This window comes from Gavia stellata, chromosome 3, assembly GCF_030936135.1.
Source record: "Gavia stellata isolate bGavSte3 chromosome 3, bGavSte3.hap2, whole genome shotgun sequence".
In the NCBI taxonomy this organism is placed as follows: Eukaryota; Metazoa; Chordata; class Aves; order Gaviiformes; family Gaviidae; genus Gavia; species Gavia stellata.
The window spans coordinates 97,105,023-97,130,486 of record NC_082596.1 but is presented as its reverse complement, the minus strand read 5'-3'; the positions used below and the strand labels follow the sequence as shown (position 1 = coordinate 97,130,486).

Here is a 25,464-nt window from a genome sequence, read left to right as displayed (position 1 = left end):
CATCTGATTCTATTTGGCTGAGTTATCAGACTTAAATGACATTACTTTCAGAACTTGTTCTATATATGAACACATACCCAAGAACAGTGGAAATTTTCAATTTTCTGTCTTGACAGAGACTGCATGTGATAGCGCACAAAAGCGATTGCTTGCCCTTTGCTGACCCCCTGAACGTGGCTCTTTTTTTTTTCTATTGGCAACACTATTCTACTGAACATTAGGTGTAGTTGAAAATTTATTAGCTGCCTTTGGCAAGGCAACAAAACATTAGCTGGATTATCTCTGGGGTGAAGCAAACTACAATGGGTAGTATCTTGTGTATGCATTTATTTTGCTGATGACTAGAAATAAATTTACCTAATAGGTTAATGTCTACAAGTGTCAAGTCTTCAGGACAGACAATATTTTATACAAGAAATAGAATCTACATTTCAATGGAAGAGGGGAAAAGGTGTGGGGGATTTTGTGTGTATTTAAACTGTAGAAACAAAATTATCTACAATTTTTTCTTGAATTGCTACATCAGAATGCTATTTCCCATTATGCTTTGCCCAAAGGTGGGCTGCACTGTCAACTGGATTAGTAATCTAATAGGATGGGAAATTATTTCCCCTCTGCCCGTTTTTGATTTAGTTCTCAACTAGTGAGGGAAAAACAGAGCTTCATTGATAGTGGCAATACAGGCTTGGGTGGATCTTGGTCAATCATAAAATGGCATCCATTTCTAAGGTGGTTATAGATATTGGAAATGGGTCTGAATTTTCAAAGCTGTAAATAGGGAGTAGAGTTTCTAAAGGAAATCTAAAGTTTAGAAAGGGATTCTATAGAGTTACCAGATTATTTATGGACAAACTAGATAATCGGATTTCCTTGGAGCAAATATTGTGTGCCCTTGCAACTCAGCTGATCAAAGGTAGTTTTTTGTTTTCTCACTTCTTCCACCCCAAACCACTTCTGGTTTAATGCTTTAAATGCTTTTTTCACTTTTTGTTTATTGTGTGTTTTGGCTACAATGTAACTTTGTATGTTACAAATTTGATAGTGCTGTTTGTTTGTAATCTCTTTGCTCAAGTAGATTTCAGGATTTTGTATCACGGCTGTCACCTGAAAGTAGTATTCAGACAATGAGTTAATATAACCCACTGAATGCTAATGTTACAGATACTTCTGAAACCTTGTGTTTATCACGTTTTTTCATGCTGATTCTGACTGGGGGAGAGTGGAGGGTAGGAACACTTTTTTCTTTTTTAAAAATTCTGCTGCATCTCCATGTATTTTTAGAGAATCTTGTGGTTTTTTGATGTGACAACCTTACGCTCTTTCATCCTGTCTCACGTTGCTTTGTATTTTGTGGGAGCTAGTTTATTCTCCCAAGAAATTTTAATATTGATGCATTTATGTGCCTTTCTCTTTTTCCTTGAGTCCTACTCTTTTTGGATTCTAGTGTTGCACTAAGTCAAAAGCCCCTTCGGAGGTCAGATGTATCACAACAATTTTGACATCGCTGCAGCTAAAAATAAGACGGCTCTTGCATGTGCAGGTACAGCTCCTGTTGGCTGCAGTAGAAGTTGGCCCGATGCTGGAGTCAGCCTTGCAGTTAAAAAAATTACAGATGCTGGAGTCCTGGGTTTGTAAGGAGTGGAGGAGGCCAGCCTAACAATAGAGATTTTCTCTGTCTATTGCCAGGGTGAATAGCTAACTCTGTAGATAATAGAAAAAAATTTCATGGGAACATAAGTCCTGTTATACTCAGTTTATGTAGAAAAGAAACATTCAAAGGTGTAGTATTTTAATTGTCTATAATGCTTAAATGACTGATGTGGAAAAAATAGAAGCCTGTTTTGTCTGCAGCTCTAACTTGAATTCATTCTTTAATTACCGAAGACCAGACTGAAGGCGGGATTATCTTGCGATTATTATTATCCTTTTAATCCTTCACATATATATTTTTGGTGTTATTTTCACCAGTGAAATAAAACCGAGTTTCGTAGGCCCATATATTCTTGGTGATTTTTCCTTTAATGATGACGATTGGAGAAGTATTTGTTACATAATTCCCTTTGTCTGTACGCTGTATTTTGAAAATTGTCATCAAGGAGCTTTTTAAAATGTGATCTTTTTAAGTAAAAGAAAGGAGTTGTTCTGGCTATCACGGTTTCCAGCAGCATTCCGCATCCTCCTAAACTGAAGGGGTAGTGTGTGCCAGCGTTCCCAATTCTGAGCAACGCCTTACAATTTCTGAAACGTAAATGCACTGTTGTGTAACTGCAGCATCACCATAACCAAAGATTCTCGGTCTTATGCTGTTTCTGTAATTTTTTTAACTGCATAACCATTTTTTGAATTTTTGATGAAAATGTAGTCTGGATATGTAATACAAAAAATTCAGTTTTCACTAGAGAAGACTGCACCTAATTTATTTAAAAATCACATCCAAGATTTTTAATGTTTTATGTGTGAAGTAAGAATAGTATGTAATGTGGTTTGTGGGGTATCTGAGCTAAGCCATGTTAAGGAAAAATACTTTGAGGGGAGAGCCTTATGAACATCGCCTAATAAAAATAATTCAGAACCCTTCTGTACCTTTTTCCTTGCTTGTAAATAATTTTCAAACGCTTCCAGCTCTCTGCCAGATAAACACATGCGTGTCATCAGATTATAACCCGCCGGGAAGATTTCTCTCTCTCTAGCACCCCTTTATTTAGCAGCATGTGGTACCTTCCCAAATACATGCGTGCAGTTCTGGTCTAGCCCAGCTGCTGGTAGCTTGTGTTCGGGTTCTGGAAAGGCGCTGAGTTGAAGTATCCATGTGTATGCATCTGTCTGTGAGTGACCCATTGAAAACGGGCAGTCGCGGTATTACTGCTTTGAAAAAGCAGCCTTCTAGCATCGCTCTTTGTTCTGCATCAGTGAAGATGCACATCAGTGGAGCTGCTTGGTAACTGGAGCTTTCACTTCCCCAGTACTGTGTTTCTTTTTACTTGCTTATTTCTTACTGCCATGTCATCTCCTGGAGCCACTGAGAATGCTCAGAAGAATTCATGTAGGTGGAACTTTATTATCATCTTTATTATTTGTCAGCTTAATTTGCCAAGCTAATGTAAAATGCGAAATGAAATTAAAGTTAGCTTAATTAATTTCCTCAGTTACCACCATTGCCTGATTTGTAAAGGGTGTGCTGTAAAGGAAGGTTAATTATCAACTTGATTTAGCAAATTTGAAAGAAATAGTGACTTAGTGTCTCTTTTGTCAGAGCTTTTGTTTATTGCTTTGCTTTTGTCTGTCGCTTTGCATTATTGTCAAGATAATAGTAAAAGAATACATATGCATAGATACCTTGTTAGCTAAAATTCAAGCAGACCTGTCTAAGGGTGGGGTGGTATTAGAGGTTGAGTGGAGACAGAGAATTATTATCTGAAGGTAAAAGCCGAATATAAAAAATTACATCAGTGAATTCATTAGTATAGATGCAGTCATGCTAATTCTTAGTTTCCTTCAGACAAAATAATAAATGATAAAAAAGTATATTTTTAAATTAAGCAATTAGTGTTATTTACATCAGTATGAGGACCCTATGTCATACAAAACAATGTTCTTAATAATGCAATTAATAACATTTTAATGCTGTTGATTTGTAACTAATGATGTTTAGAACTATGCATTAATTGAAATAGAAATAAGATGTAGAAATAAGATTTCTATTCTGATTCTTTTCATGTTCTTTTATATAACCACTGGAAGAGGTTTTTTTCTGTTACTATTCATGTGGATTTTTTTTTAGTTGATGTCCAGTACCAAAAGATAAGAGTGAATTGAACTATTATATTATTTTAATAACCTGTTGGAGCATGCCTTTATCAAGGCTCTACCTATGAGTTGTAATTCTGACCACTAAATTTGATAGTCATGTTTAAATAACAATGTAAAGTATATTTTGTTTTAAACAATTCATCTGGTATGGGAGAACTCTTTACGTTTGTATTGGTTAGAAATACTTAATTTATCAGAATGGTTGTTTTCCGTAAATCTATAGACAAAACAGTTGGCTGTTTACTTAAAGATGGCAAAATCTACCCTCTGTTCTGCTAAATGTGGTGTGACCACTTTGGACTCAAAATTGTCCGTTTTGCAAGCAATATATATACTAATGGTATAATCCATTTTGTATCCTTAACTACTTCGTACGTATTGACGGAAGTTGTCTTCTTTTTCTTGTTGTTGTTTCCTGAAATTGAAATGGAAGTATGGTGAACTGGGGGCACAGCTGTGAATTTTTCTTTTTTTCCTTATTTGCAATCGTATCATGGGCAGCAGAAGAGCTATTTTGTGTGGGGGGCGGGGACCAACCTTGAAATTATACTTCTATAGGGATTAGAATATGGAATTGGAGAATATTTCTGAAATGTGAGCTTTAGCAATATGAGTCCTCCAACTACTGTGGGGAGGAGGAAGCAGTAAGTAGAAGCTTTAGTGTCAACATTAATTTTGGAAAGGTTAGCACATCTCTGGTCACCAGGATTATTCTAATGGGTTTTTTAATCACATTTTCTTCAACAGCTTGGTGACAGAAAAAAGTAATGCAAAACTAAAGATGGCCTATTATATTTTTATGCTAATCTGTTTGCTCACCATCTGTGTAGGCTAAGGTTAATGAGAAATTAAGAAATACTCATCTACCTGCTTTTAAAAAGATTACTTCCCTCTAACAAGATCAAATGTATGGGATGCTGAAAGACCAAATGCTGTAGGTTCTTGGCAGCCTGTGAATGCATCTTGGTGTGAATAAATTTTTGAACAGTTTTATAATGACAGTATTCTTTCTTTTGGCATGCTTCTTTTATTATATGTTAGAAATGTAAATGTAAGTGCAGACATTTCATCAGTTTGATTTGTAGCTAAATAAATGTACAGTAATAGATTATATGCTTTTTATGTTTCTCCACATGGCACTATTTCTTTCTATAGTGGTACTATAAATATGATACTATTCTGGTCCTTACAGTGTTCTGAAATAGCAGAATTGTTTTAAAAGCTGCAGTAGAAATAATTTATTCCTTCTTTATAGCATGTCCTTACATAAATCTGAGTCCCACCTTTCACAGCAGTGTGTTATTAAACTACTTGTTCTGCTCAGTTTTTAATGATGCAGATGGGGAGGGCGGATGGCTGAGGTGTGCATATAGGCGTGTAAGAATTCCAAATGTTTCTCTACTCCTGGTCGGTAAATGGAACAAAAATTTGGATATCTGGTAAATGACTCTGCCCATTTTATTTACGAGTGTTATGTATGTCGTGTTAAAATTGTATCAAGGCATTAGAGCTGAAACTGTACAAACATAATTCTTCAATGTTGTAGCTAGTGTGGCATCCTTTTTATTATTTATTCGTTCTTACTGAACAGGTGAAAGAATATTGTTTTGAAAGATGCCATTGAATGATGAATATAATGAAATACTTAAAAAGTGAGCTATTTAAAAAGTCAGTAAAACATTTTTGTAAGTATGTAGTATTTCTAAATTCCATATTTTTAATAGAGTGTGTGAGTTAAGGCCAAAAGAGTTTAAGAGGCAGTTTTAACTAACTGAACTTACTGTTCCATTTTTAATCACTTGGGGTACTCCGTGGATTAAGATGAAATAAAAATCTTACGGAGATGTCACTCAGCCCATTTTTCCTTTTAGGTAGAAGCCAGCTAATGCTATTTTGACATTACATAAATGAGACTTGATCAAAACGTAGTTGGCTGTATCTCGTTTTAAATCAAACAGAAATGGTGCCATTTACAGGAATAAGTTTCTGACTTAATTAGATGATTATGTAATCAGTCCAGACCTCGTGCGTCAGTGTTTCCATTGGCTCAGGAGGGTTTTAACTTGGATCATAATCTTAAATCCTCATAGATTTATTATCTCTTCTCTGGTTATCGAACATTGAAGTGAAAAACCCACGCTTCCCAGAGAAGTCAACTAAAAATATATCGGGTGGTTTCAGTGTATCTTGTGCATTCACATGGGTAGGAAATGGATCTGGTGGTACTTGATAAGCTCAGGTTTTGTGGCCCACTAGTGATGTGGAAGTTTTGCAGACTCAGTTGTCCTAAGCCTTAATCATAGGTGTAATGTAATAGTTTTGAAGTCTGTTTCACCATACAGCGGAATTAGAAGGGTGGGCTTTTAACCTTTCTTTTAAAGAGCACTAGTTAGTTGTCTGTGCGATTAGCCTCATGTGCAGGGTAGCTTCTGGCACTTGCTGGAGAGGAGGCTCCTTAGGAAGGGTCTGCAGCTTCAGCTTCTGCCTCCACAAACCTGCATGACTGGAGGAAGTCTATCCAAGTTAGGGCTTTGGGTGACATATGTATTTTCCCGTTTTGCTTATTGGTACGTGTTTAGAGGATTGTGCTGCCAGTCACTTAGTGTCTGGTTCTCATCACACCCGAACATGTTTTGGATGCAAAGCTGTAGGAAGGCTGACAGAATAGAAAGCCAAGTCCTTGATTTTCAGCACATTTGGGGAACCATAGCTGGTATGAAAACTTCCGCTAATTACAGGATGGGAAGAAGTCTGGCAGAGGTACTTCTCTCCCTCTCTTGCTCTGTCCCTACATAGAGTTCAGGGTGCTTTTGTACCACTGAAGACTTCTCCTGCATATTAGTGATTACTCAGTCTAATTGTCTTAAAATTCATGAAGTGAAAATGAATTTGGTGTATGGAAGAATTGTGGACTAACTCTGCAACAAAAGAGAAAACAGAAAAGGTTTTATCTAACACAGACCAAAGAAAGAATATGTTTTAAGTCATATCTCAGAAATTTGGAAACTGTGAGGATTTCTGAGACAAAAGAAATCCAATTATTTTAGAAGGAAGGTTGTAAAAGGCAAGACTATGTATAAAGGTATTTTTAATGCATTATTAAAAATGTGGTGAATGAATTTCAGAAAAGCCAGTATTCTTACTGTAGTCCTCTTCGCAGTCCTTGAAAGCTCAAGATTTCAACTGAGGAGATAATCATAATAATAAGACATTTGCATTTTAAGATACTTTAAAAATAGATGCTTTTTGAATTGACATTGTGAGTACTATGGCAATTTCAACACGTGTACTGCTGGTTTTTGAATGAAAGAAATAGTCCAATATGCTTCTGTAAGCAAAGCATTCTTTAAGTATGATTCTTATGCTTAAGTAAGATACACATTATATATATGACTCTGTAATAGTAGCCTTTGAGAAATAGTTACTAGATCTAATTCATTTTTAACTTGGACATTCTGTATTTTGTTCAGGCAGCAGCACAAGTATGAAGGTTAAGTGTTGAGAACGGGTGAATCTAACAGCAGTAAAACATGGCAGAAAATAATAATTTTATAGGTTTTGTCCTCAGTTAATAGCAAGCCAAAAAGTTCTGCAAGTGACAGGTTATTGAGTGAAAATGATTTAGGAGGAAAACAATCTCTGTCATAAAGTCACACTTGAGAAATGAACTATTGAGATTAATTCAACTGTGAACAGGGTAAATAACATACAGGGATGGATCAATCCTGAGATTTCCATGGACAGCTGCAAATGAGAAGAGGTGTTAGAGAAACGACTGACTTACGAGAAGAGAGCTTATTTCACGAGGTGCTAGAAGAGTTTGGCTTGCTTGATGGAGCGGGGGCAAGGAGACTTCTACATGTAAACACGTTGAAGGAATTAGCATCAAGAAAAAGAGAAAAAGTCCTGAAAGGCCAGTGTGTGTTGGGGTGGGGTGGTTTGGGGGTTTTCTTTTGTAGTAATTAGTATGCCTCCAGCTAATTGTTAATTGTGTTAAACTGTTCTAGTATTAATTCAGGAAAGAGGCTTTCTTAAATCCTGTAAGCACTGAAAATACTGTCTGCCTATGTTGTGATACTGTTCAATCTTTTATTTTGTCTAGCATCAGTTGTTTTCTGACTTACCCTAGTCATCAAATTACTGGGAAGGAGGAACATATGAGTATTTGAAGAACTTCTACTGAAATCTGTTGGGCAGAAAAGTTTCTTTCATAAGCTGTTGGTTCTGTGAGTTTCTTGGAAACTGCTGCTCTTCTATCTACAGAGGGTGAGAATTAATAGCTCTGTAGTATAAATTTAGTCACTGATGACTAATCTGAAACTTTGTTATATAAATGTCAATTTTGCCATATTCCGTTAATTGGATCCCTGTTCCAGTGATGTCCTCACCCATCATTCTTAGCTGCTATTTTGATATAGAAGGCAATATGGCATCTGGCTGCTGGCAAAGGCTACTGTAAAGAGTTCAGCATAAAGCCACAAGATTGTATATAACCATTCACTTTGTTCAGAAGGACAAGTCTGAGAAAAATGTGGGGAAAGCTTTTTGATTTTGTCATTGCCAGAAGACTTAACCACATCCCAAGTCACAAACCCAATTTAGATTCCTTCAAAGATGACAAAAGCTCCAGATATCACTTACTAACTTTAAAATGCTCTGACCTCTAACTCAGTCTGGTCATTTCTGTGATGAACATGCCCTTTCATATTCTAAGCATAGGGGACAGGATAAAATTTAATAAAAATATGTTTTGATTTTTTAATTTCCCTGTTAAAACTTCCTTTTAAAAATATCTCTGTTTGCTAGGAATGCCAATTTCCCATGCACAATAATATGCTGTTTTATCCTTGGCTTTCGATTCCATGTAGTATGCGGTATTTCCTCAGTTTTATGTTTTGCTAAGCTCTGTGGAAAGTGTTAGATAACTTGCGTAAACATGAATTTTCTGTACAATGTAGCATTGGTTTTAGCAGTGCCTTCCTTTTTTCCGTAAGTACAAGTTGCTAACTTCCCTCTGCATTTGTAAATGGAGCGTTAGTGGACATCAGTGTGATCTCTTATGTCATGACCTAGAAAGAAAATTTTAAAAGCTGCATGCCCTCCCTTCCAGAGTCTTGGATGATTGCCAGAACTTTGCATTAAAGCCCACAAGCAGTGGTACTAGGACAGTTTTTGCCTTAAAAGATAGGTGGAGTTATACGCGGATCACCGAGCTAGCATCTCTAGCAGGATGGAGACAGATTTGCTCTGACAATATAATGCGCTTTGCAAACTTCTATTTTAAGAATTCTTTGTGTTGTAACTTTTTAAAGACTATATTGGACAGGTATTTTGTTTCTTTTAGGAGTCTTACACTTCAGGAGGCTCCAAGTTCATACTGACATTGTTATATTCTGCAAGTCAAAAAGTGTGTGTAACTAGAGAAGTATTTTTCATGACTACTTCTTAACATAGCTCTTTTATAGTTCAGCTACTTCATATTATTCCTTTGTACTGTTAACCTCTTGGCTAGGTGCAATCCAGTCCGCGTAACACATGAGAAGTGATTTACTGCAGGACTTCCTATTTCATCTCTTTACAAAAATCTTGGACTGATCTGAAGAATCTGAGTTTTGCATTCATCTTCAGGATGAGTGCAGCAGGGGCAGTGAAAGTGCAAATGGCATGTCAGGGTGCTGCCTTACTTGATAAACCTCAGCTCTGACCTCCAGATCTTTTCTTGAATGGGAAGGTTTCTGGGCTCTGACAGTTACTCTTTTTTTTTTTCCTCCTAGCATTGAAACAAAGATATCATTTGTAATGACTGCTTAGTTGAGTAGCTTGTGTTTTGGGAGGCAGGGAGGGAGTGGTATGAATTTGCTGTATCAGTTTATATAACCTCGGTGACTCAGTGGATGTATATTATGCTTCCAGTACTGCTGATTTGGCTAGTTGACTGCTGCCTTTCTCTCAGGTCTGTCAAATCTGTTCCTATAGGTGAATAAAGGTGAAGGGCGAAATCTTTTCAACGACCTAGGACTTTTGAAGAATATTTAAAACAAAATTAAATGTGAAATGCCCTACATTGAAGTCTCACTTCAAATGTGAGCAGAAGTCACTATCTCCTGATCTGATCACAGGAGGTATTTCCACACAGAGAATCATCAGATGTGACCTATATTTTTATAGGCTGGTTCAATGTAGATATATGTTCTTCATTGTACCTGTGGGTTTAAGAACAGCATTTCTTGTTTTAATTTCTAAATACATTACTATACGTGCATGCTTATAAAATGCAATCTCTCTCAGACTTTTTTCTGATATTTTTTTCCCCTAGGCTGAGTATCATAATTCAATTTACTATTTAGAAAGCATTAAACTAGTGTTAGAAAAAGCAGGCCATCAGTCTTTAATAGCTACTGATATGATTACAGTTTTCACTTTAAATAATGGATTGTAATAGCAGTATGCAAGTATATAATTTCTGACCTATTTTGAATGGTAAGTGGAAACTGCTACCTTGCAAACTTCTTCAGCAAAATGCAATTCATTCTAGCCCTCTGGTACTTATGGTATTCATATGTGAAATTATTTGTAATACGTTGAGTACAATGCATTTGTACTTAAGTGTGCACTTATACATCAATCTTCATTAAAATTGGCTTGGGATTTTGCATCTGTATAGATATTTTAATATATAAAATTCATAAAAATAAACTAATGAAATATATGTACACATACTTTATTTAAAACAGATTAATGTTGTAAAAAATCCCTTGTTCTGAATAAATATAGACAAACTAGCATTTTACAGGAAGCCTGATAGTTTGGATTTTTGATTGAAAGAAAGGAACTAATTAATGCTTCATGAAAATCTATAATCTTCCATAAATTTTATGGTTGGTTGTGAAGAACTTATTGCTTTCTTGAATAATGCACCAAATTTACCAATTTTATTTTGAAAATACAGTTTTGATGTATTATCAAATCTTAGTGCTTTTTTTCTTCTTTCTGGACCAAAATTTCAGCACTTTATGGTTAGATTAATCTCTGTGTGATGCAGCCACTGTTTGATGTTGATCCTGTATTTACTGCATATATAAACACATGTATTTTCAAGGGACCTTGTTTAATAAATAAGACATGCATGAAAAATAGTTTAAAAGGAATAATATCAGCAAGTGTGTTTCAAAATAGGAGGCCTTTTACCGAACGTCTACAGTTTTATAGAGCATGAAATGAGAATAATGATGTTACTTTGATTCCTTATGCATGCTTCAGTTCTCATTAGCCTTGGTTAGTCACTATTATAAACAGATTTGATAGTTTGTAAGAGAATTGCAATAGGCTGAAGTTCAACACTTGCTGAACACCTTCTTGGTATATCATTCATTCAACCCTGGAGAGAAAATACTTGTACCAATAGAACAGGAATGCCCCTACAGTATTTCTTGGTTCATTCCCACCCCCACCTCAAGCCTTGTTTATAACGTCTAGTATATTCAGGACCTGATATTGAGGGTGATGCATGTACCAGATGCTGTGCCTGCTGTGTTTCTCTTGGAAGAACTCATAGCCGTGATGCACTTCATGTTCCGAAGGTCTGTTGTTAGCCAAGCCCCAGGACAGATCAGATTGTTGCTGTGTTAGTCTTGTGAGGAGTTTGTTCTTTAGCTGCCCTTCACTATCCCATTTTGCCTGTCCCATTTGTGTTTTAAAAGGCATCCCAAAGTCTGAGCATCAGATGTTTAGATCCCATAATATTCTTTGTAACCCACTTCCATCAAATTTAATCTTTTATTTAAAAAATAAATTTTGTCTTCATGACTATGTACTAAATTTTCCCTGCGTGAAGCTGGTGAAATCAGATGTGGTGTTATCTGTTGGAGTCTACAGCAGTGGCTAAGAGATGAGAAACATTCTGCCTCAATCTCTATTGAAAGCTTAAATCTTAAACTTCATAATTTTATTTCTGTGTCAGTATCAAATAAAAATACTGTTGATTGCTCTAAAAAGGAGGGAACAAATCTTTGCCCATCAAAATTGGATGCTGTTGGGGCTGACAAAGCAGATGTATGATGATGGGGAAAAAGAGAAGGAAACAGGGCAGATATAATGGTGGCCTGAAGGCAATGTTTTCCCACTGTCATGCCGAATGTGTTGTGAACAAATAATTCATATTTAATAAAGGCCATATTGTGTTCTAATGATATGCTCCTCTAAAATTAGTGGATGTTTAGCTTTTGAGAGGCATGTTATGCAAGCTTAGATATGAAAGTGAGGAAAAATGGGCCACTGAGTAGGATCAGTACACCTCTGCTTACAGTTTATCTTAATGCTTTAAAAATCAGCAGTTCTGTTTTCTTTTTCAGAATCACTGTGCAGTTCTGTAGGGGCTCTTTGCTTTGTTACAGATACGGGTGGCTATACCTCTCATAAAGGTTTAGCATGTGATTTTTTCATTGCTATAGAAAATGGCACCTAGTGCAGTGAGGTGCTGTTTAGAGAAATAGAGTAATAGTTAAGAAATTTAACTTCTTCAGGAATCAACGCATGTTTACAATACACAGGAAATGTGCATGCATCTTGTGAGGTTTAAAGTACTTGTGACTAATCACTGCGAAAATATTCTAAAGAATGAAATAAAAAATTAAATTAGTAGGGCCTTATACATATTCAGGAGATAAGGAAAAGATCATAAATTATGTATTCTGTATTTTTAGTTGGCCTAAAGATGAATGTTTTTAAAGTGCATACAAATGGCAGGATTTGATTGATACAGATGTCGGGGAATTAATTCCTCATTTTATACTCTATTGCAGCAGAGGCCCAAATAAGTGCTTGCTGTCCCAAGATGTGGCAGGAGATGTTGAAGACTTGCGTGGCATCCATGCGCTGGAATAAAAGAAGGTGGGGGGAGAGGGTGAGAGAGAGATTTCATATAGCTGCGTATGTTGAAAGGAATGATCTCAGAGGAAGCATATTTTACAGGTTTCACAGTCCTAATTATATTGACTTCCCTCTTCAGTCAGCCCCCTTCCTTTTCCCTTTCCCCTTTGAGAGTGCTTTTATCAGCTTCCTGAATTTCTGCTTTTATTCACTCCTCACTGTCACTTTGATGTCTGTGCATCCTTTAGGTGGGTTTTCTTTGTTTGCTTGAATAAGATGCTGTATCCTAGGTGTCACCTGTCAGTTCATTTTTACTATAGGTGTAGGGTTTAGCCATTGATGGTCATGCAGTATGTGCTTTCTCACTCACTTGTAATTGTTCCTACGGTCTCTTTGTTTTTTTTGTCTGGCAGAATAGCTTCAGTACTGCGTACTTCTTTGGTTACTGCTGATTTTATTGCAGTGGCTTTTTGCTCTTGATGTTTGGTTTCAATATGGCAAAGCCTTCTGTGCCTCTGTTTTAAATTTCTTTCTCCTGGTGAGTATTGGTTTTCTCCTCACAACTTATTTAATCTCTACCAGACTGGAAAAATCCAGAATAAAGGGTCATGTCTTATTTATTAGCTCTCTTCGGCAATCTGAGTTGTCAGTTGCCCTTCCCCTCTGCCCCATCTTCTTTTCTCCTACTTGTATCTCCTCTCCTTTCGTATTTCTCTCTTGTTTAGCGCTCCACTGATGCATTAGTAACATCACACATCTGCTCCATCCTCTCCCTAGTTGGCTGCGTCGGTGTGTCTCTTTTTGCTATGTATGTGTTGAGGTGTTGGGCTAAGCAACTGATAGATCTAGTAAGTCTTTCACGGCTTTAGTGCTGTTGATTTCTCTTAATAAGCAGCAGCTGTAAAACTGTGAACATCAAATAAAGAAAAAGTCTTAGCTGTTAATTACGCTCTTTTTATGAGGATGCAGATGACCTAGTTAGTTATGTTAACCAGGGAAACTTGTCTAGCTGTATTTAATCCCAATAAATTAATTTATCAATCTCAATTAAATTGATCTATTAATCTAAAGGTATTAAGATCTTAGATTGCGCACACATGAGAAAAGACCTGCTAGTTTTTGCACAATATCTTTAAACCAGCCTAATACAGTACTTGAAAAATGAATGTTGCAGTCATTTAAATCAGTTTGATTTGAATTGCAAACTTCAGAAATCGATTTGTCTATCTGCAAGTTAAACCAATATGAGCACAGGTTAAAATTACACTGTTATTTCATGCCTCATGCTGCCATTGATGAATTAATGGCTAAACTGCAAAAATAGTTTTGAGTGAACGCGGTTGCCATTACGACTTTAGCTGGAGCTGACAATATGGTGGCTGTTGGTTTTGCACCTGATGTCAGCTCTCTGCCAGCTTTAGGAGGACAGGTGACACCTGATCCTCTTTAAAAATCAAACAAATAAAAACTACCAGAAAGGTTTCTTCTTTGGAATTGTTTGGTCTAGAAGAGTTACTTTTGAACCCAGCCACTAATGCTTCCTTGGTGTGGCGGAGCCAATTCGATCTAATACCATAAAATCAGGTTTATTCTTTTGAGGGGTGATGGTCTCCCTTGAGTTTGCCAACATTGATGCACTAGTTTAGCTTGATTGTCTTTAAAGAATAAGCATGGTAAAAACTTGAATGTCAGAGTAAAAATTTGAAGACTACTGATATGTTGTGACCTGGTAGCTTCCCTTCCTATCAGTAGCAAATATCAGCTACCATATGGAGTACTGAAATCCTGGAAGATTGAAAGTATTCCTCAGGGTTGAACAAAACAAAAAAATAAACCCAGCCACACTCTTCTGTTGTAATTTACAGGCTGTAAGGAAGGTAGGGTTTTGATTTTCTTCCCATCTGCTTGTGTCATATGAGTTGCTCTTCAAGGTTTATCCTTAAATGCTTTTAAAAAAATAGACATGGCAAAGTTGCAGAAACTCTTATGAATTAGCGGTAAAATTATGGAAGTGCTTTGACTCTATATATAAAGGTGACCTTTATTCCACCGTCAATATTTAAAGTTGCAAGTTTTAACAATTTAGAACAATTCTGCTAGAAGATGGCACACAAGTAAGTCAGCAAGCCAGTGAGAGCAGATCATCTTTCAGGACTATCTGTTTTTTCTCCAAAAAGATTTATCTTAAAAAAAAAAAATTTCCAGATCGTCGAAAGAATTTTATTCTTAAAACTGAGCTGTTTAGAGACGGCTAGTATTTTACAAGTTGGAACTTTTGTCTGGGCTGCTTTTTTTGTTAAGATCTGTTATTTCTGAGCTATAGACTATATCTTATTCTGTAAAAAAAATTAAATGAAGAAGCAAGTGGAAGGGTTTTGAGGATATGAACACTAGCTGCATAGAAGAAAGCTTAAAATGTTTAATTAAAAATTTAAAACTCGATACCCTTTCCTTAGAACTGACATACTGAAAACTGCTTTACCTCTGAATCACAATTCATGTCCTAACAAAACTGTTTCACTGTTTCACATAAGCTATTTTGTTTTTTAAAATAAAAATGTTCAGTGGAAAAACCACACTGATGTATATTTCTGCACTTACCATAAGATGTCCTGTTTCTTGTTATATAACGCCTTTCCATAACAGAAAATGAGGCATTTTAACTGTGAAAATATAGTCCTATATTCTGAAAATACTGGTTTATGTTCAGCCGCATTTTTCTCTTTGAAATGCAGTATGGTTTTGGTTTTGTTGTTGTCTTCCTTTTATTGTGCCTCTATAGTTGTTACTCTCCGTTCGGCTGAATTTAAAAGCAACCCATTAATTGAACAACACTTTTGTGAGAGAATATTACAATGCAGTTTGAAGACATCTCTCTTACTTGGAAAATGCATGACATTGCTAATGTTGCAAATTAGTTTTACTAGTAAATAGCACTGTTACATGTTCAGTTTTGAAAAGAATGATGGCATCTTTGTTTTGCATTTGAGTATAAATAGGGATTTTTAAAATAAGCTGCTCTGTCATAACTGATACTCAGTGTGTAATGAATATGCAGAACTGCATGTGTTGTAAAATTCCTCAGCTGGTAAAGCATCCCTAATAGCTGTCTGTTAGTAAATTAGTCCCCTCTCATATTATTTTGTACAAACTGTTTGGATGCTCCTGGATGCTGGTTTGTGAGAGTGAATGGTGCTTCAGATCTCATTTTGCTAATCACATCAAACAAAAGTGTTTAGTCACCACTAGGATTTCTAAAGATAGTCTGTAGTGTGATTCATTTTGGGACATCAACTGAACAGTGCTGAGCTGGACTGCATTTGTAATCTAATGGTCCTTTTTCTTCTTGTTGGCTTTTAAGAATGAAGAAGTAAAACCACTAGCAATACGATGAATTAATAGCAATTTTTTGCTTGTATTGGAGAAGTTGTTTTGACAGAAATGGAAGAGGAAATAGACTAAGTTGTCAAGAAAAAATAAATACTTCAAGTATTCTGTGTGTGCTACTGATAGAATGATTGGCTTACGATCTTTTTAAAATATGACTGCATATGAAATTTTGACATTGTAAACAAACTAGGCTTGTACGTGAGGAAGGGAGTGATTTCGCTGGCGGTCCTGCAGTTCTGACTACTTGAACATTTAGGTTTAATTTGTAGAATTTTTCCCCTGTTATACTTAGCTTATAATAGAAAGAAATTGCAAAAAAAAAAAAGCCCAATGCTTTCTCCTATTTATTCCTTTTGTAGTTAATCCCCAGTCCTTTCATACTGATTGAGCTCCTTCCAAACAGGTAGACATGCATGTTTTAGCATAAGTACCTCATGTGCACCTTTGGACGCAGACTCTGTTTTTGTTGAAATAAGGAATATATTCATTGCTTGTTTAAAGTGTGAAATTTAGGCTCTGTTGAAAGCCCCATTTAAGTTTCAGTAACGAGGCCCTAATGTTCTTAACGCTAACAGAAAACCACAGCTGATTCCCGAGAAAGAGATCTTGCAATTGATCGACAGGCTTTGTGCTTTCAGAACTTTAGTTTGATGACCGATTCAGATGAGAGAGGACTGATGGTTTGGAATGGTTTCCGGTATCAAATACTTCAAGTATAACTTGAATTGGCAATATGGTCTCCTCCACCATTGAATAAGAATGTTTTAAGAGTTCTGATGGACATAGAAGTTTCATCATTGTACAGTGTTATTTGCCACACATTTGTAAAGCACATCTGTTATCAAATGTAGTTTACACAATGCATACTGAATGCCTTACCATGTGGATGAGATGTGAAAAAATCAAATTCTTTTTCAACTGGCTGCATGATTTTTTTGTGAAAGGTAGTTTTTTTCTTTTCTGTTTGTGACTGAGCAATCATGACTTATATTAACCTAAGACTTGTATCAAAGTATGTCTTTGAAAAGCCCTCTTCAAGTCTAAAATATGTCACTATGAATGTAAAACAAGTCAGACTGAACCATACTGAGACTGTGAATCTGCATCTCATTCGTTTTGGCTTTGAAGCCTGTAGAAAACACTGGCAGGCTCTACCCCTCCCTCTGGAGAGGGAGGTATAAGTGGCATGTTCAGATCAGAAAACTGGTTATTCTGAAAACAATATATGGAGTAAAATCCTTGTTTTGATTTAGTTAGTAGGAAAGAAGACAATAATTTGTTCACCTTGGGTTTTTTGAGGCAAGATTTAGTTAAGCACTGAATGGTGTCGTTCTGCTAGCCTGTGTATCTGAAGATGATTATAGTTTGGGTGAAGAATAGTTTCACCAAAGCAAGAGTTTGACACTTGGTGTTATTCTTAAGGACAAGTAAAAGCTGATACCTGCCAACTGATTTGCCATGTTGTGGGACCCGTATTTTCAACACGTGCACAATGTGTTGTGACAGCAAAACAGTATTTCATGATTTATTTATGTATCTACGCATGCACATAATTTGATGTAGAGGGCAAATATCTCAGAGCTGTGCAAAGGTTAAGATTAGCACTATTCTTTCAATAGCAGAAGCCATTTGCCTGTCTTTAAGAGCCTTCCAGTTCCAAAGCAAGGGTGGTTATCTTTTTGGAATGGAAAATAGTAATTAAATTTTTCGATAGAGCAGTTTGTACTTGGAAGATGGGATGTTATTAATCTTATATGGGACAGTTTCATGGACTTCTGCAAACCTGAATAGAATACTGCAATGCTGTGGTTTCTGTTTTAAGTACTTTGGTTTTAGATTTGCTATTGATTAGTTTTTCCAATTGAAAATGAATATTTTTGAGGTAAGACAGAAAAGCCAGTAATTGGAGAGTGTATGCATTAAATACAACTTTTCATGACAGTAGACTAGTGCTGTGTCATTTGAACTGTTTTCAAGTACAATTTCTGTAATAGTGGGGTTTTTCTATAGTGTGTGCCTAGATTTTAAAGCCAGATTGTCTTCACAAATAAACCTGTATGTACTGAAGATACGTGTGACATTGTCAGGTTTATTTATAGTGAAAATAAATACTTTGTAGCTTACTAACAGAATTATTGTTCTTACAACACCATAAATGGTGGTTTTATAGGGAGGTAGGAAACAAGCATGTGAGCTCAGATGCTTGCCAGTTTGTTTATTTTCAACTTACTTTCTATGCTAGGGAGGTTCAGCTTAATGTTATCATTCCCTTGTCACCTTTTCTTCTCTTTCAGTTGGATAGAAGTCTGATTAAAGAAGGAACGGGGAGTTAGAAGACCCCCTTCCTAACACAGCCTGTCCTGGTGCAAGTTGAGGAGGGTTTGTGGTACTCGCGTCCCACTGAAGTCACATTGCTAAATCCTGGCTTCTAGAAAGACAGATATTGTCACTTAGTGTTCTTGGCACCGTAAATGAAATTGAAGCAGGAAACTGGAAAATGGTGGATTGTAGATTTGTTAACCCAGAAGTAGTCAATTATGGGCCTGGAGGAGCGAATTCCCTCCCTAAAGCTTACAGGAATATACTGAAGCAAGAGTGGAAAAAAAAACCCTAACGTGCTATAGAACAGTATATCCGTGATGATTTTGACTACAGTGAAAACAATTCTAAAATTGTTCATGATTACCATATTTGCAGGCGTGAAAACTTGTCTGCTCTTAATATAAAAAATTCAAGAAGTAGGCAAATAAACTCAGGTTTCGGGGTGTTTATTTATGAGAAATAAAATGGCCAAAAGCATTCTTACTGTTTCTGCGCCACAGGAAATCTAGGTCTAAAACAGGAGTCCATTATGCCGCTGTGGGCCACCTTGTAGAGGACTACCCAACCTGGTGTATTTTTAACCTTGCAGAGAATAGAGAAAGGTGAAAGCAATCTAAAGAATATAATGTGCCATATGGCTGCTATGTAGGATGTTCTATTTGGTTTATTGCAAAAAAGTGCAGTTGGGCAAGGCAGGATTTAAGCTTTTATATATAGGAGGTAGACATCTTTAACTGTGGATGCTCTAGACTCATCTGAACCCCTAAATTAATTACTGTGTGCGCCGTATTAACTGTTTAAAAACACAAATAAACCCAAACTGGGTGCGGTCTGTCCATAGCTCGAGTGTATTCTCATCTGCAGTAGCAAGCCACTGGTCTACCTTAGAAAGGTCTCGTCATACTTTAGAAAGCTTTAAAAAGTAGGAGAGAGCTGAAGAAAACTGTGAAAGTAAAATAAATGTAAATGCAATAACCTTTTGTTTAGCTGACGCGAAAGACCCTAATTCTGTCAAGCTCTAATATTCTTTTTGCACACTATGAGGCATACGATTATAAAGCTTGTGTGATTATTTTCTTTTAATCCTAGATGTATTTACATTTTTAGATCCCGATTCATGCATTTGCTGTTTGGTGGAGCATATTTTTAGTATCCCTTAATTATGATGATTTCCTGGTAGCCAGATAAAAGTTTGGAGTTGTGTGGAAGCCTTTTCCGAAGCTGTGTTTCCTGTCGCGTTGGTCGGAAGCTGCTTTTTCCTCCAGGTGCTGCTTTAGTAACTGGAATCTTGGCATATATAGGCAGTTATTTTCAGTAGTTTATTCTGATATTTATTTAGGCTTATTCGGTATTTTTCAAGGATCTCAAGTAAGCAATTTAGAGGGAATTTCCAAGGTAAGCCAACTTGTTGAAACTGCTTATTGGGCAACTTAAAAAATAATTTCTCTGCAGTGGTAAAACCTCTGCTTTTCTTCTTGACTAGATTATTTCTGGGCTAATTAGAGTTTTCATATTCTGATGCAATCTATAAAAACACTAGTTAGAAATTACCAAGGAATACATACAGTCATTTTTAATGCTGATTTTTTCATGAATAAATATTTTAATAAAAATAATTTTGATAATCTTAATTTTAGTAAAATATCTCTTCATGAAAATGCAGGCTTTAGAGTCATCAGCCAATAAATCTCATTTGGAACAATGTGGGTTTTTTCTAACAGAGATGGTCTTTCTGTCACCAAAGTCCAGTGAAATCCTGACTTTCATGTTCTAGTGAATTAGGACTTATATTTTTTTGGTTGTAATTATTTGAATATATTTTTGGTTAAAAAAAATTACTTTGTAAAGAGACTCTTAAATCAGAGTTTTAAAACAAGTAAATCTTGTAGTTTTCACTTGTTTTCTTTTCACTACTTGGAAGAAAGGCTGTGTGTACCTAACTCACATATCTTTTTTTTTTTTTCCCAAGTTTTGCCAACAGTCTCTCCCCACTTTTCAGCAAAGTATAGTGCAAGAGTGCTCTGAACTTCCTCCCTCATATTATCAAAGTGTATTCTAAATTCTGTCAAGAATATTTAAACATTTTTGAGAAAAACTGCATTCTTTGAAGCGCTCCCAGCACTTGTCTTGCTTTGATATTTTTACTTAAGAGAGTATTTAATGAGGCAGTTGCAAGTATAAGTTACTAAGTTATAATGCATTTGAAAAGTTACTTGGCTGTCTGTCTGTCTTCCGTTGTCGGTTTTTATGTTTTTATTGTTCTGATTTTTGAAGGGTTTCAGTTGCTTAGTGAATAGCCAGTGTGCTAATTGGTTTTGACAGTCTCACAGAATATTCTTGTAGCCAAATTATGCTGCTACAGTCTGGATGGATGGGCAACAAGATGAACAAGTAAGTGCCTGTCTTAGAGGGTAGCGGTTAATGGGTCATACTCTACCTGGAGGCTGGTGATGAGCCGCAGACTGGTCTTTCCTGGAGGAGGTGATGGAGGGCACTGTCACCAAGTTTGTAGATGACACCAAAGTGGGGGAACACTCAATACAGCGAGGGCAGGGCTGCCCTCCAGAGGGACCTAGAGAGGGCAGGAAAATGATGAAATGTAACAGGTACAAATGCAAAGCCCAGCATCCAGGCAGGAGGAGCCCCTGCAGCAAGACCAGCTGGGGACTGACTGGCCGGGGAGCGGCTCTGGGGGTGCGGTGGGCAGCAAGTGGGGCACAAGGCAGAAGCACGCCTGGCAGCAGGGGAGGCCACAGCATCCTGGGCTGTACGAACAGGAACGCGGCCAGGAGATCAAGGGAAGGGATTATCCTCCCCTGCTCAGCAAGTCTACATGCTGTGTCCAGTTTTGGGCCCCCCAGTTCAGGAGGAACATCAAAAACCTGGAGTGAGTTCAGTGAAGGGCCACTTGAGATGTTTGGTATCTTTAGTGAAAGCAAAAATCCCTGAGAAGAATACTTGTATGCATTTTATGGTCTGGCAGAAGGACTCCACAAGAACCAGATGAACTGTAGAGGGGCAAAAAGGGCATTTAGTCTAAGCTCCATTTTTTTTATTACTCTGTGTCTTTATCCCTTTAAAACAGATACATTTATGGATTCTATTTCACTTGAGAACTATAAAGTAACATAATAAATTAATTGAAGGAAAGTAAATTGCTTGTATTACAGTATGAAAGCACCAGAAAGCCAACCTGATGTCTTTCACGTTAAGTCTAAGGGATGTGTTAGCAATCTCAGGAACCAGTGTTTTCAGTTGCTGTTTTTTTGTAATCATTCTTCTAATTAGGTTTTTTTTGTAGCCATAGTTATTCAGGTAATCTGTTGCGTATAATTGGAAGATGTTTTAGGTTAATTATAAAATGGTCACTTAGCTTGTTGGTTGGGTAGAAACTTTAGCTACTGTGGCAGAAATTTTATTTTGTAGGAAGTCTCAGTCAGTCATATGAATGATATCAGAAAATGGTGTCCTTTATACTTGAGGTATGTGGTTATAAGTCATTGTAGTTTGTTCCTTTGGAGTTTGGATTATTCTGGTGTCTAGTTCAAACATTTAAGATATGATGGGGGTTTTTTCCCCCAGAAATACAATTAATTTGTAAATAAAAATATTTTATAAACTCATTAAGAAATAATCTATCTTGAGGTCCTGGCTTTAATAAATTAATCTTGTAATAGGAATACAGTGTCTGGTTAGCACAGCTTCTGGCTACAGAAAGATATCAGAAATGTAATTTAAAATGTGAAAACATGGACGTTGTACCAAATAATAATATTGTACACCTAGTCTTGTCTTGATTTCTAAATCTTTGGCCTATTTGCACAGCTATGTGGTGATTTTTTTCCCCAGAAAAAAGGCTGGGCGGGGGGGAACACCTATAGGGAAAATCAATGCATTAACGACTACACTCCAGGCACTGATTTTTATTTTTTATTTATTTTTTTCCATTGACCTTTAAGAGCACAGGGCAGTCCTTTCAATAATCAGAATTAGCTGGTACAGCTTTCCAGGTCCCATTAGCTGATATAGGCAGGATCCACAGGGGCAGAAGCAGATGATGACTGTAGCTTTTTCTCCTGTGGAGGTGTTTGGAGAAGTAGAGTCGTCCCCTGAAACTTCCTGATAAATCCTTACCTGGCTAGAGGAGGTGAGGGCAGCGTAGCATCTCGGTGGGGCTGCACATACTCTGAGGCCGCTTCAGGCTGGGGTGACGGGTTCCAGGGTAGAACCGACTTCCATGCTTCAGTGCCTGCGTAGCGGGTGCGATGAGCAGCTCTAACAGGTCAAAACGAAGGTGGCTTGTGAGGAGGAGTGCAAGCGTTGTTCAGCAGTGTTAGAGAAAATGAGGTTTTGTAGGAAGTGGAAGTTTTGTGGACAAGCGCTGCCTCTTTGCTTGGGCTTCGCAGGAGGCAGGCTGTAAGTTGTACTGTGGCTGCAAGGGAGGTGAGCTGTGGGTTGGCCACGGGGCTGTTCTGGGGATGGCACAGAAGGCTCCACGTCAGCACCTGAGTTTCCAGTTTTTAAGAAATATTTTGCTTCTTTGTAGTTCTGTTCTCTTGAAAGTTATAGCTGGTGTAGAATTGAAGTTGCCTTGTATTTGGGTTATCATGGCAACTCCTGTAAGTCTGCACCTAACTGAATTAGCATTTTCTGTGTATTCTATTTTTTTTTCTGTGCACAGCAGTGTGATTGAGAAATAAGTGCAGTTACTAATTCAAAGGTACAATTTTATGGTGAAAGGAAAAATGCAATAGTATTTTAAGTGTGTCAGGTCTCAGTTTGCATCCTGGGAATAAATCATATGTGGACATGGACAGTGTATGATGGTATATGGATGATACTTTTGTCTGTCTTAGAACTCCTTTGGTGCTGGCTCTATTCAGTGTTTTATAAGCATGTAAAAACTAGACTTGGGTTATGGAAAACATAATTCTGAATAGCTGTGTAAAAGAAACAATATACCCATTTTTCTGTTGTTGCAGGTTTGACTGTTAGCCTCATCTAGCCATCCTTAGCATTTCTGACAACAAACAGAAACCCCGCATGTAGCAGTTTGATTTTGCTTAGCCAAGCAACTTTTATTATACCTGGCAGAGCATGAAATCATGCAGCAAGGTTCTTGATGTTAACTCTCTGTAACTGACTCTGGAGAACAAGCCTATGACAATTCTTTAGCTAGAGTATTTTGAGTTTTGTCAGAACATGTCAGCACAGCAGGCAGCTGTTACCATTTAGCTTTGGCCAGCGATAATTTCAATAGTTAACAGGACATTTTAGGCAAAATGAAAAAAGAAAAACAGAGGGTGCAGTGCTAAGAAAGAAGTTCTATCAGTCTCATATGTTGTTTGGATACTGTCTCTGTTCTGGGGTTAAAAATATCCTGAAGTACCAACGTAGACTGCAGAACTGTCAGAATATATTATGAGAAAGACAGGAAATTTCTGTTGTTGGGGAGAGCCGCTGGCTTTTATTATTACAATTGAATAGCATTTCTGCATCATACACAATGTTATTAATAATTGCTCACCATTCAGGATTGTAGTAAAGGAGTTGCTTCAAGGAACATGGTCATCATACACCACAGTGTAATTGATAATAAAGATGTGTTGACTTAAAGGAAAATGTTTTCCTTATTATACACTGACGTTTTACCTCTGAAGTCTGTTTTAAGAAAAATATTTCAGTCCATTTACTGATGTTTTAATGGATATTTGGTGTTTCAGTCCAGTTTCATGGCTCCTTTTGGCAGCTATCACAGCTCAGTTCCTTCTGTATATGATCTGTGACCTTGATGCAGGCAACAGAGTGAATTACTGCTCTCTGATGTTTTTGCCTCGTTTAATAAAACACGTTCTGCGTTTGCATAATGATCTCCATGATGGTAAATGCTTTTAATGAATTTCCTTATTGTAAAATATCCTTAACATAACATTTTCCCTGGAAGACTAACATGACGCTTGTCCTAGAAAACCTTACTCTCTTTCAGCATTTATCCGTATGGATGCCATATTATATCTGTGTCCGTCTGGTGTGTGTAAGCTTGGACTTTTTTTACCCAGCAGTATTTGTTGGAGCTTCCCTTAACAGGTAGAACAGCCCAGACCAGCAGCTCTTCTTGCCGCCCCCATCCTTTCCACCAGCAGCTCAGCTAGCAAATTCTTTTTTTTATTGTAAGCAGAGAGCTAATGAGATGGGTTTAGAAAAACGGACTGAGAACTCTGAGAGGAAGGATTCCAGTTGTATACATTCCTCCCAAAAAGCTTTTTTTTTCTAAAGCATATTCTAATAGTGGTCTGGCTAGAGATAGTACTTCAACAGCTAACACATCTTTTTATTCTAGAAGATGTTGTTATTCATTAAACAGCACGGTTCTTTCCTTTGTACATCCTCTGGCCAGTCAGTGACTCCTGTAGAGCAAAACAGGAGGGAAGGAGTTCTTCTGATGAGACTCACTCTAATACTTCTTTCGCTGTAGGAGGAAAGAGGAAGTGTTTGAGACCCAGTATAGATATGTATAAGCAAATTCGGTTGTCACTGTATGTCTGTACAAGCTATACAAGCTGGCCCTTTCTGCGTGGTGTCATATGAGTAATTAGTGGCAGTTGGCTCTGCTTTTTTGGTGTCAGTATTGGCATAATCTTCTGGCACATTCTTTGCTGCTGTATACAGAGAAGGCCCTGTATATTGACGTTAATGACTGTGTGGCATTGTAATTGAAAACGGTACTGTTTACCCCCCTCCTGTCGACTCAGGCTGCCTTCACAGCTTCTGTGGATAGGTACCTGCACTACATGTAGGATATTCTTCAAAGTATTTTTCCAGTCTGTTTGGAGGCTGACAAAAACAGAATCTCACATGCTTGTGCACGAACAGACATGTATATGTATGTGTATTTATATGTATGGACATATAAGCATACATATATATATATCTTTCCACTTGTGGTGGAAATGTGCTGCAACATTCAAATTAAAAGTATTACTTTTGTGAGTATCAGGTACGTACGATAGCAGAAGCATCATTATCTGATAGCTGGTTTTGGCAGAATTCTGAAATACTGGTTATCAATAGACT

General features: G+C 37.0%; 1 protein-coding gene across 1 annotated transcript in view; it reads left to right on the top strand.

The window, feature by feature from the left end:
- The window catches only part of DTNBP1 (dystrobrevin binding protein 1), an 89,817-nt gene that overhangs the window by 39,594 nt on the left and 24,759 nt on the right, over positions 1-25,464 (top strand). The window lies entirely within an intron of this gene.